The sequence below is a fragment of the Choloepus didactylus genome, chromosome 3 (genome assembly GCF_015220235.1).
Source record: "Choloepus didactylus isolate mChoDid1 chromosome 3, mChoDid1.pri, whole genome shotgun sequence".
NCBI lineage: Eukaryota > Metazoa > Chordata > Mammalia > Pilosa > Megalonychidae > Choloepus > Choloepus didactylus.
The window spans coordinates 60,149,000-60,161,201 of NC_051309.1; the positions used below are offsets into that span (position 1 = coordinate 60,149,000).

General features: G+C 36.7%; 1 pseudogene; it reads left to right on the plus strand.

The window, feature by feature from the left end:
• Positions 1–4,294: 4,294 nt before the first annotated feature.
• Positions 4,295–5,796, plus strand: LOC119528629 (annotated as a pseudogene).
• The last annotated feature ends 6,406 nt before the right edge of the window (positions 5,797–12,202 follow it).

Below are 12,202 nucleotides of genomic sequence, written 5' to 3' on the forward strand. Positions count from 1 at the left end.
CCAAACAATTTTAAAGGTAAAGTTGTATCCTTATCACCAGAGAGGAAAGCTGCTAGTCACTTTTAAATCAAATTCAACTTATTAAAAAATCACATTCAAAAAATTAAGCCTCAATGGGTTCCACAAGTTTTATTTAAATATAATATATAATTATTATTTTTGACTTCTACTTAGTGGACCTCTAATTGTAAATGAACACGATTTAAATGTCTTCCCCTTCAATGGATCAAACTCTCAAGTGGTGTTTCTCTGACCATAACCTCCTATCTTTCTGTCTCCCCCATCCTCTCACTTCTACCGAATGTATTCATTGTTTTAATCAGGACCACATCTTCCCAAATCCTCTTAGCCAATCATATCATTTCTTCATTTAAAACTACCACCTTAACACCTTTAATCGGATACCTTCATTTACCTCTCAACTGAAAATTTTCTCTCAAATATCTTCAATTACTTCTTAACAGGCTCTTTTCAGTTCTGATATATTTAGCTCTGCCCTGCATTATTTGATTTAGTTGTTCTGATTGTATTTCTTCTTGAAAATCTTTCCTGAAATCTGGACATGACACTGGGTTAAATTGTATACCCCTTCTCTGACAATTTCTTTTATGATTCACCTTCTGACTCTTTTCTTATCACTCCCTTCCCCTCTTTGCTGTTTTTCCTGCAGCAGCTTCAATTAACTCCTCCCTTTAGAGGTCACTTTCAGCTCAATTTCTAGCTCCAATCTATATCACCAGGTTTGCATTTTCAGATACCTATGTACTTTTAAGAATATATGCATTGCTAATACCTTCTGGAGGGTATTTAAAACTGAATATTCATAACAAACATGCTGCTTCCTAGTGCCAAACTGAATGTTTCACTTACTCCTACCTCCATGCCTTCCATCCTACTTGCACAAGGATCTAGAGCCGACTTGCCTGTAGCTAACCCACGGACAGTATCAAACTCAGTAGGTCAAAAGATAAAGGAACGTGGAACCCAGATCCCAAGAGGCCAGAATCATCCACCAAAAACTGAGAAGTAGAAACTGACATGCTCTACAAGCCAAGATAAAAGCATCCCACTTTTACTCTCCTGTAATGTTCTTTAACCCAAACTTTCAGTTGTCATCTTTCACCCAGATCTCTTTGCTGGACTGTTTGGGACTACCTTTCTTTCTCTGTAAATATGCCTCTGTCTCAATCTCTTTGCTTCTTTCTGTCTCTCTGTCTCTGTCTCTGTCTCTCTTCCTCTCTCCCTTTCTTCCCCCACTGACACACACACACACACACACACACACACACACACCTACATGCAGACACTCACACACTCATATGCATACACGTTTTTAGCCATTGAATAAAGATCTAGGTATGTCATGGTGAATTGTGCTAAAGACTGAAGAATAAAGCTCTCTCTGGCAATGTGTATCATAAGTATGATTTGTTTTACATGAAGGGTAGCATCTCAGATTCAAATGAAACACTTGCTATTCATTATCACAATCTTCTGTACACAGCTTTATGGAGAAATACACTGAACAGAATTTTAATTTCTTGGAAGCTTACATTCTCATCATTTTTAAGGCAGTAAGGCCCAATGTAACTCTGATCATTTTAAACGTGCTTTTGATTTGGGGATATGAGCACAGAATGATTTTATTTGCTCTTTTCCCCACAAGGGCTATAATCTACCATCCAGAATTTCTCTTCCATTGATTTAAGTACCAAGTCTTGCTAGCAGGTGAGAAAACTAAAGTAACTATAAGCTTGAACTCTTTCTATCTGTGATAGTGTAGCTGAAATAGTTCTGTTTGAAAGATTCTGGTAGTTGTTCTTTTTATGTGTTAGACTGGTTGTTTCAGATATATCTTCCTAGGAGTGGTGCTCTAAACTCCATGGTCTGCTGTGTATTACAATCATATTACAAGATTCATAGTTGGCCTTATGGCAAATTGAAATACATCAGAATATTTATTTCTCCTTGGTTTGTAATGGCTTATTGCTCTATCTTTGCTATGTTGTTTTTCCAATTCAGTAAGATGGGAAAAGCTAGTTTCTACAGAGTTGAAATAAATTATATATATTTATTCATTGATCAAATAAAGAAGATTTCAGTTTAAGAAAAAAAAAATCATTACGTGCCCCACACCCAAGTAGATTCCAGAATTCCAGCCACAACTTTTTTTTGTTTGTTTTATTTAAATGCAATTTTATTGAGATATATTCACACACCATCAGAAGTATACAGTCAGTGGCTCACAGTATCATCACATGGTTGTGCATATATCCCCATGATCAATTTTCAGAACATTTTTATTACCCCAGAAAAGACATAAAAATATAAAAGAAAACCCAAATCCTCCCTTACCCTTTATACCCCCTATTACTGACCCATAGTATTGGTGTGGTACATTTATTACTGTTGATGAAAGAGTATTAAAATATTGCAACTATAGTCCATAGTTTGCAATAGGTACATTTTTCCGATATACCCCTCTATTACTTTTCTAATTTACTTTATTTAGCAAATAGAAAAAAAAATTTCCAAACAAAACAAAGCACTGGGTAAAATAAATATCCAGAAATAACTTCATTCCTTCTAATATACTCCTACCAAACCAAAAGAAAGTTAATGAACCATAGTTCATTGTGGAATAGAATAACAGAACCCCTCTATTATTAACTCCTTGTAATAGTGATATACATTTGCCCTAGCTCATGAAAGAACTTTTTAATATTTGTACAATTAATCACAGACATTGTCCACCACAAGATTCAATGTGTTATACATCCCCATGTTTCAACCTCCACTTTTGAAGACATATGTGACTCTAAAGTTCTCCTTCTACCACATTCACACACCATTCAGCACTGTTAATTACTCTTAAAATATTATGTTACTGTCACATTTGTCCATTTCCAAATGTTTAAGTTTAACCTAGATAAACATTCTGCACATATTAAGCAACCTGCTGTCCATTCTTTAGCCTGACTCTATATCCTGGTAACCTATATTCTATACTTTATGTCCTTGAGTTGGCATATTATAAATAGTTCATATCAGTGAGATCATAAAACATTTGATTTCACTTAACATAATGTCCTCAAGATTCATCTATGTTGTCACATGCTTCAAGACTACATCCCTTCTTACTGCTGAATAATATTCCACTATATGTATATACCACATTTTGTTTATTCATTCAAATGGACACCTGGGTTGTTTCCTGGGTTGTAAGGCAACTCTGTACTTAGCTTCTTGAGGAACTGCCAAATCATCCTCCACATTCTACATTCCCACCAGCAGTAAATAAATGCTCCAATTTCTCCACATCCTCTCCAACACTTTCCTATTTAGTAGTGGCCTTCTACTAGGTGTGAGATGACTTCTCATTCTAGTTTTGATTTGCATTTTCCTAATAGCTAGCGAAGCTGAGCATCTTTTCAGGTGTTTTTAAGCCATTTGTATTTCCTCTTTGAAAAATAATTATTCATATCTTTTGCTCATTTTTAAATTTGGTTGTTTGTCTTTTTATTTTTGAGTTGTATGATTTCTATATTCTAGAAATCAAATTCTTATCAGATATGTGGTTTCCAAATATTTTCTCCCATTGATTCAGATCTTTCACCCTTTTGACAAAGTCCTTTGAAACTTGAAAGTATTTGATTTTGAGGAGTTCCCATTTATCTATTTTTTTCTTGCATTTCTTGTGCTTTTGGTGTAAAGTCTAAGAAACCACTGCCTATCACTAGACCTTGAAGATGTTCCTCTGCATTTTCTTCTAAGAGTTTTATGGTATTGGCTCTTATATTTAGGTCTTTTTATCCATTTTGAGTTATTTTTTGAATAGGATATGAATTAGGGTTCTTCTTTCATTCTTTTGGTTATGGATATCCAGTTCTCCCAACATTTATTGAAAAGACTGTCCCAGCTGAGTGGCCTTGGAAGCCTTACCAAAAATCAATTGACTGAGCTTTTGGCTGCGGCCCACCCATGAGCCCTAGCACAGTTACAGTGGATGGGCGACGGTTTCAGACCACAGTCTGGTCAGATGGCAGAGACTTTCTCGCTGCCTTTACTGGGTCTTTAGCCTCTCCCCAAGATGCTCTTCCTGGTGTGCCCTGCGGTGGGAGTTGGAAGATAAGGGTTCTATGCCAGCCTGCACCACTGATTGGCTCTGTGACCTGGGGTGGGATGCGTACTTTTCTGGGCTTCCACTGCCTTGTTTAGAAGATGGGGTTATATTCACAGCGATTGTGAGTTCCTTTATGGAGACTTTATTAGGGATCTTGGAGGCACTGCCAACATGTCTGACATTGAAGAAGCCACTAACCAACTCTTAGATGTGAACCTTCATAGGAACCAGAGGTCTATACAGATGACAGAAAGTGGCCTCAGAAGTGACTCTGAGTATCTCTGAGTTACCATTGGAGCCACCGTACCTATTGGTTTTGAGCAAACAGCTGTAGATGAAGTGAGAGAGAAATTAGGATCATCATGCAAAATCGCCAAAGACTGGGGCAAGATATATTTTAACATTTCAGTGGAAAGTCTGGCTCAGGTCTGTTGTCTGAGATCAGTTGGTAACTTATTTGCGGTTGTTAACGAGTTTAAAGATTACCATTTCAAAGAAACAAAGGAAGAAGTTTTAAAGGATTTTGAAGACTTGGCTGGGAAGCTTCCATGGTCAGACCCTTTGAAAGTATGGAAAATTAACACCAGTTTCAAAAAAAAAAAGAAAAAAAAAACAAAGCACAGAAAAATAAATCGTAATTCAAATAAAGGGAAGATCAATAATGGACAAGGAGACAAAACAGATGAGAGAGATGTTAAAAAAGAGTTCACTAACAACACCTTAGATGCACATATCTGAGACTATTGTGAAAATCCAGCCATCAAAGAAGAGATATCAACATTAATAGGTAATGATTTGGCATCTTCCAAAGAAGATGAGGCTGATGAAAGCTCAAGAGAAGAAACTGAGCCTCAAGTGCTGAAGTTTCCAGTCACATGCAACAGGGCAGGAGAGAAACATTGCTTTACCTCAAATGAGTCTGCAAGAGATTTTGGGGGTGCCATTCAAGATTATTTTAAGTAGAAGATTGATGACTGACTTTGATGTGGAGGTTCTTTTGAATATCCATGATAATGAAATAGTTGTGGACACTGCACTGGCAGAAGAGAGTCTCCACTGAAGAAATATCACACATGTTGGACCCATAGCTCTTAGGTCTACTCTTGCCTACGGAATGCTCAGGCTCTGTGCTCCTCAGCCTGCTGCTGTAATAGTTGATCAGATGTGTGGAACAGGTGCCATACCAATAGAGGAGGCTATTGAATGGTTTCACTGTTATTATATTGTTGGTGATCATAATCCATTAACTGTAAATAGAGCAGCAAATAACATCTCATCTTTATTGACCAAGAGCCAAGTTAAAGAAAGGAGACCATCCTGGGGCTTGCCTATAGATGTTGTTCAATGGGATAACTGGCTCTGTGTATATTACTGTAACAGATATGCCATTTGGAAAAAGGGTGGGCTCCATGAAGAGAAACTGAAACCTTTATCCAGCTTGCCTATGGGAAATGAGCCATGTCTGTAGACCTGGGACAGGTCTAGCTGTACTTACTACTTAGGACAAGAAATACTTCACCAAGGAATTACCTGGAATGGGACATGTGTGGTGAAAGGTGCATACTGTCTGGGTGAATATAGGGGGCCTTTATGCTGCAGTTTATTTTCTGAAATGTACCACTCAGGCTTTTGATCATCATTCAGAACAAGATGGAGAAAGAGGAACCCCTTAGTAATACAAAGAATGAAGACAATGTTGGAAAGGTCTGCATGAAGAACTGGCTTTGAGAGAAAAATAGTGCAGTCCGCACTGTGTTTAAACTGTCCAAAGGTCTGCACTCTGGTTAACAAAAGGTGTGAATGTTGATGTGGTGGAATTGAAGAAAGTCTTATGAGGGAGCAGAGCTTTTCTCTGGAGCTGTTTTGAAAGGGTAGGTAGGCAATGAGTGTTTTTCTTAAAATGCTTTAAAGATGCTTACTAAAATGCTCTAGAATTTGAGTTTGAAACGCTATGTTTTCAGAATCTCTAGCAGTTCCAGTTTTCCATTGTAGCCTAAAAGAAAGGTGCTCTCTTTTAGGAGAACACCTTAGGCCATATCTCCAGTGTCCATGCACCTTTGTTTTCAACTGCTCAAGTTCTTGTTACCTCATCCAAAAAAGTGTGTTACATTTTGTGAAGTGTTTGTCCCACTTACAAGACCTGTAGAAAAGTTTACCATCTGCCTTAAATATTAAAATATGCATATTATTCAGATTAATACATAGAACTGAAATAGAGGATTAGGATTTAATCCTAGTGATTGAAAATATACTGAACTGTTAGTAGTACAGACCATTTCTATTTGTAAATAGAAGTAAATTTATAGACAGAAAGATTGTATGGGACCAATAAGCCAAATTAAAACAATTTTTTTTCTTTCAATACGCAAAAAGTGTCTTACTTTTAAAAGCAAAACATAAAAATCTATCAAAGTAAGATTTTTTGTTGGTTTCTTAAAGGGACTAGAGAACAAAGTAATGTATCTTTGAGTGAAAAGTTTTACTTTTTGGGTCAATGTAAGTTCTATTTATTTTTTTCTCTTGGATCACTTTTCACATTTAGTTGCTTTTCCAGTTGGAGTACTTCCTGAGATGGTTTTGTGGAAAATGAAATAACCTCAATATTTACTTCTTGTGAAAACAGTGCCTCCCTGAGGCAAAGAACAGTTGAGGTTTTATGTGGAAATTTTTTATAGTATTTTAAGTTTATTTTGGAGTTTCTGGCTGCATTCTCTAAATTTTCAGTGTCATGTTAGTAATTTAATAGTATTACTCATATTATCTTCTAATGTCTCACAGTTAGAATAAAAAGGACACAGGACTTCCTTCCTTTTTAAGAATAAACAGTTCACATTAGTAACATAGCCAGCAGTCCCAGTTTGGTTTCTCTCTGGTATACTATCCCACACTTGAGCCTGAAATGGAAATAAACACATTTATAAAGGTTTCATATCCTAGATTGGAGTTTTTACCATCAATAGAATGTAGAGCTGCATGAATTATGGGCTAAATAACTAAAGCCTTCATGTCTGACAAAAGAGAAACCATTTAACCTCATACTAAATAAGGATTGGTCAGGAGTCCACTACAGTACAGAGCCACTTAAGTACAGGAACCATGTATGTTTTCAACACTGTACCAAGTGCCTTGGCATAGTACTGCCACAGAGTGGGTATTTAATATTTGTTGAAATGGATTAATATTTTTACATATTCGCTGAATTTGGAAGGAAATATATCAATTTTGTGCTTGATTCACTGTAGCTTTACTACCACAATAAAATATGACCAGACGCCCCCCCCAAAAAAAAAATCAACTGACCATAGATCTGAGGATCTATTTCTGAACTGTCAATTTGATTCCATTGATCAATATGTCTATCTCTATGTCAGTACCATGCAGTTTTGACCACTGTGGCTTTATAATATGCTTTAAAGTCAGGAAGCATGATACCTCCCACTTTATTCTTTTTCAAGAAATTTTTAGCTATTCAAAAACCCTTACCCTTCCAAATAAAATTGTTAGCTTTTCCATCTGCAAAGTAGTCTTGGGATTTTGATTGGCATTGCATTGAATCTGTAAATCAGTTTGCTTAGAATTGACGCCTTAACAACATTTAGCCTTCTAATCCATGAACACAGAATATCTTTCCATTTATTCAGATATTCTTTGATCTCTTTTAGCATTGTTTGGCAATTTTCTCTGCACAAGTCCTACATCCTTCGTTAATTTTTTTCCTAGATATTTGATTCTTTTAGGTGCTATTGTAAATGGATTTTTTTCCTTGATTATTTCCTCAGATAACTCATTATTAGTGTATAGAAACACCATTGATTTTTGCATGTTGACCTTGTATTCCTGCCACTTTGTTTAATTCATTTATTAGCTCAAGTAGCTTTGCTGTCATTTTTTCTGGATTTTCTAAATATAGGATCTTGTCATCTGCAAACAGTGAAAGTTTTACTTCATCCTTTCTGTTCTAGTTTTCTAATGCTGCAGAATGCAAAACACCAGAGATGGATAGGCTTTTATAAAATGGGGGTTTATTTCACTACACAGTTACAGTCTTAAGGCAACAAAGCATCCAAGGTAACACCTCAGCAATCGGGTACCTTCACCAGAGGATGGCCAATGTTGTCTGGAAAACCTCTGTTAGCTAGGAAGGCAGCTGGCGTCTGCTCCAAAGCTCTGACCTCAAAACGGCTTTCTCTCAGGACGTTCCTCTCTAGCAAGCTTGCTCCTCTTCAAAACATCACTCCCAGCTGCACTCACAGCTGCATTGAGTTTCCTCTCCTTGAGCCAGATCATTTATATAGCTCCACTGATCAAGGCCCACCCTGAATGGGTGGGGCCATGCCTCCATGGAAATATCCCATCAGTTATTGTCCACAGTTGGGTGGGGTGCATCTCCATGTAACCAACTTAATCCCCACTATTATGTCTGTCCCACAAGATTGCATCAAAGATATGGCTTTTTCTGGGGGACATAATACATTCAAACCAGCACACTTTCCAATTTGGATGTCTTTTTTATCTTTTTCTTGTCTAATTACTCTAGCTAGAACTTGTAGCACAATGTTGCATTGTAGTGGTTACAGTGGGCAATATTGTCTTATTCCAGATCTTACAGGGAAAGCTTTCAGTCTCTCACCATTGAGTATGATGTTGGCTGTGGGCTTTTCATATTTGCCCTTTATCCATGTTGAGGAAGTTTCCTTCAATTCTTACCTTTAGAAGTATTTTTATCATGAAAAGATGCTGAATATTGTCAAATGCCTTTTCTGCATCAACTGAGATGGGCATGTGGTTTTTCCCTTTAAATTTGTTAAAGTGGTGTATTACATTAATTGATTTTCTTATGTTGAACCATCCTTGCATACTTGGAATAAAACCCACTTGGTCATAGTATATAATTGTTTTACTATGCTGTTGAATTCTATTTGCACGTACTTTGTTCAGGAATTTTGCATCTATAGTCATTAGACAGATTGGTCTGAAGTTTTCCTTTCTTGAAGTATCTTTATCCAGCTTTGGCATTAGGGTAATGTGGGCTTGATAGAATGAGTTATGTAGTGTTTCCTCATCTTCAGTTTTTTGGAAAGTTTTGAGCAGGATTGGTATTAATTCTTCTTGGAATACTTGGTAAAATTCACCTATAAAGCTGTCTGGTCCTGGGTTTTTCTTTGTTGGTAGGTTTTTGATGACTAATCTCTTCACTTTTGATTGGTTTGTTGAGGTCTTCTATTTGTTCTCAATTCAGTGTAGGTTGTTCATGTGTTTCTAGGAAGTTGTCCATTTCATCTAAGTTATCTAGTTTGTTGGCATACAGTTGTAACCATATATGATCCTTTTTATTCCTCAGCGTCCATGGTAATACCCCCCTTGCATTTCTGATTTTATTTGCAGCTTCTCTCCTTTTGTCTTTGTCAGTCTAGCTAAGGGTTTGTCGATTTCATTGATTTTCTCAAAGAATCAACTTTTTGTTTTACTGATTCTCTCTATTGCTTTTTTATTCTCCATTTTATTAATCTCTGCTCTAATCTTTCCTTAAAGAAATCTAATTTCTTTCCCTCTGTTTGCTTTGGGATTAGTTTGCTGTTCTTTCTCCAGTTTCTCAGTTGTTCAGTTAGGTCATTAATTTTAGCCCTTCTTCCTTTTTAATGTAGGTATTTGGGGCTATAAATTTCCCTCTCAGCACTGCCTTCACTGAATCCCATAAGTTTTGATACATTGTGTTCTCTTTTTCCTTCATTTCAAGATATTAACTGATTTCTCTTGCAATTTCTTCTTTGACCCACTGACTGTTTAAGGGCATGTTGTCTAACCTCCATATATTTGTGTATTTTCTTTTTCTCCATTTGTTAATGATTTCCACCTTCATTCCATTTTGATCAGAGAAAGTGTTTGTATAATTTCCATCTTTTTAAATTTATTAAGACCTGTTTTGTGCCCCAGCATATGGTCTATCCTGGAGAATGTTCCATGAGCATTTGAGAAGAAAGTATACCCTGCTCTTTTGGGATGCAATGGTCTATATATGTGTGACAGGTCTAGGTCATTTATCATTTTATTTAGGTTCTCTGTTTTTTTCTTGATCCTCTGTTCACACATTCTGTCTATTGGGGAGAGTGGCTTATTGAAGTCTCCCACTGTTATGCTAAAGTCGTCTATTACTCCCTTCAATTTTGCCAGTGTTTGCCTCGTCTACTTTAGTGCATAGATATTTATGATTGTTATTTCTTCTTGGTGGATTGCTCCTTTTATTAATATATAGTATCCTTCTTTGTCTCTTATGACATCTTTGCATTTGAAGTCTATTTTTCTGATAATAGTATAGCTACCCCAGCTTATTTGGGGTACTACTTGTGCAGAATATCTTTTTCCAAGCTTTCATTTTAAACCTCTTGGTATCTTTGTGTCTAAAATGAGTCTCTTGTAAACAGCATATAGATGGATCATATTTTTAAATCCATTCTGCCAATCCATGTCTTTTGATTTGGGAGTTTAATCCATTAACATTCAAAGTTATTACTGTAAAGGCAGCTCTTAATTCCACCATCTTGCAATTTGATTTTTATTTTTCAGATTTATTTTTTCTCTCCTTTTTATCCTTTAAGTTACCCTTTCCAATACTATTCAATTTTTTACCCTCCTGCAGACCTCTCTCTCCCGTCTTGTTTTCAGCCAGCAGAGCTCCCTTTAGGAGGTCTCTTATTAACGAACTTCCTCAGTCTCTGTTCATCTGTGAATATTTTTAAATCTCCCTCATTTTTGAAGGACAGCTTTGGTGGATTGAGAATTCTTGACTGGCAAGTTTTCTTTTTCAGTATTTTAAATATTTCATATACTGTCTTCTTACCTCTATGATGTCTGATGAAAAATCAGCACAGTCTTATTTAGCTTCCCTTGTATGTGGTGAATTGCTTTTCTCTTGCTGCTTTCAGAATTTTCTCCTTGTGTTCAGCATTTGACAATCTGATTACTATGTACGTGTCTTTGAGTGGGTCTATTTGGGTTTATCCTGTTTTGAGTACATTTAGTTTATTGGATTTACATATTTATGTATTTTACAAGGGTTGGGAAATTTTCAGCCATTATTTCTTTGAATAGTCTTCCCGGCCCTATTTCCCGTCTCTTCTTCTGGGACACCCATGATGCTTATGTTGGTGCATTTTGTGTTGTTAATCATTTACCCGAGAACTTGCTCAAATTTTTCCTTTTTTTTCTCCATTTGTTCTTTTGTCTGTTTGAATTTGATTGATCTGTCTTCTAGCTCACTGATTCTCTATTCTGTTCCTTCAAATCTGCTGTTGTGTGTCTCTGGTATACATTTAATTTCATCTACGGTGTCTTTTATTTCCATAATGTCTGATATTTTTCTACATGCTCTTTCAAATTCCTCTTTATGCATTTCTAGTGTCTTCTTAATATCCTTTATATTTTTAAACACATTTTCCTTCATTTCTTTGAATTGATTCAGATTTGTTTGCATATCTTTGAAAAGTTTTTCTGGATTCTTTGTATCCTCCATCTTTTTTGATCTGTTCCTATGACTGGGCCATTTCTTCTTGACTTTTAGTATGCCTTGTGATTTTTGGCTGATATCTGTTTATCTAATTATCTTTATGGGTCTATTCTGAAGGTTGGTTTCCCTTTCTTGTCTAGGATTTAGTTGTTGTCTGGGTGTGTATTAGAGCACTGCTCTGACAGTTGGCCCATCCATACTTCTCAGCCAAAACAGGGCTGAGTACCCATGCAGGGGATGTAGACTAGCTCTGATGGGCCTGGGATAGGGCCTGTAAAGGCTCTGAAAAGCCCTGAAATTTTCCCCTGTACTTTTCAGCCTCCCACCTGGTGGCACTCTTTGATGACTGAATTCTTAGAAGCTGTTTACCTCCTAAAGCCCCACAGTGTCTGACAAGGTGAGACTGAAACTGCAGTGTTCTTATGCTCTCACTATGCTGGCCAAAATCTGGCTCATTGTGGGGTGCTATTCCCCACTGTACTTGCAGCAGATGATTCTCACAGACCCCAGTCTGCAGCCATCCCCCCAAGCAGCTGTTCCTCTAGGGTGAGGTATGCACAACAGGACCTACACTG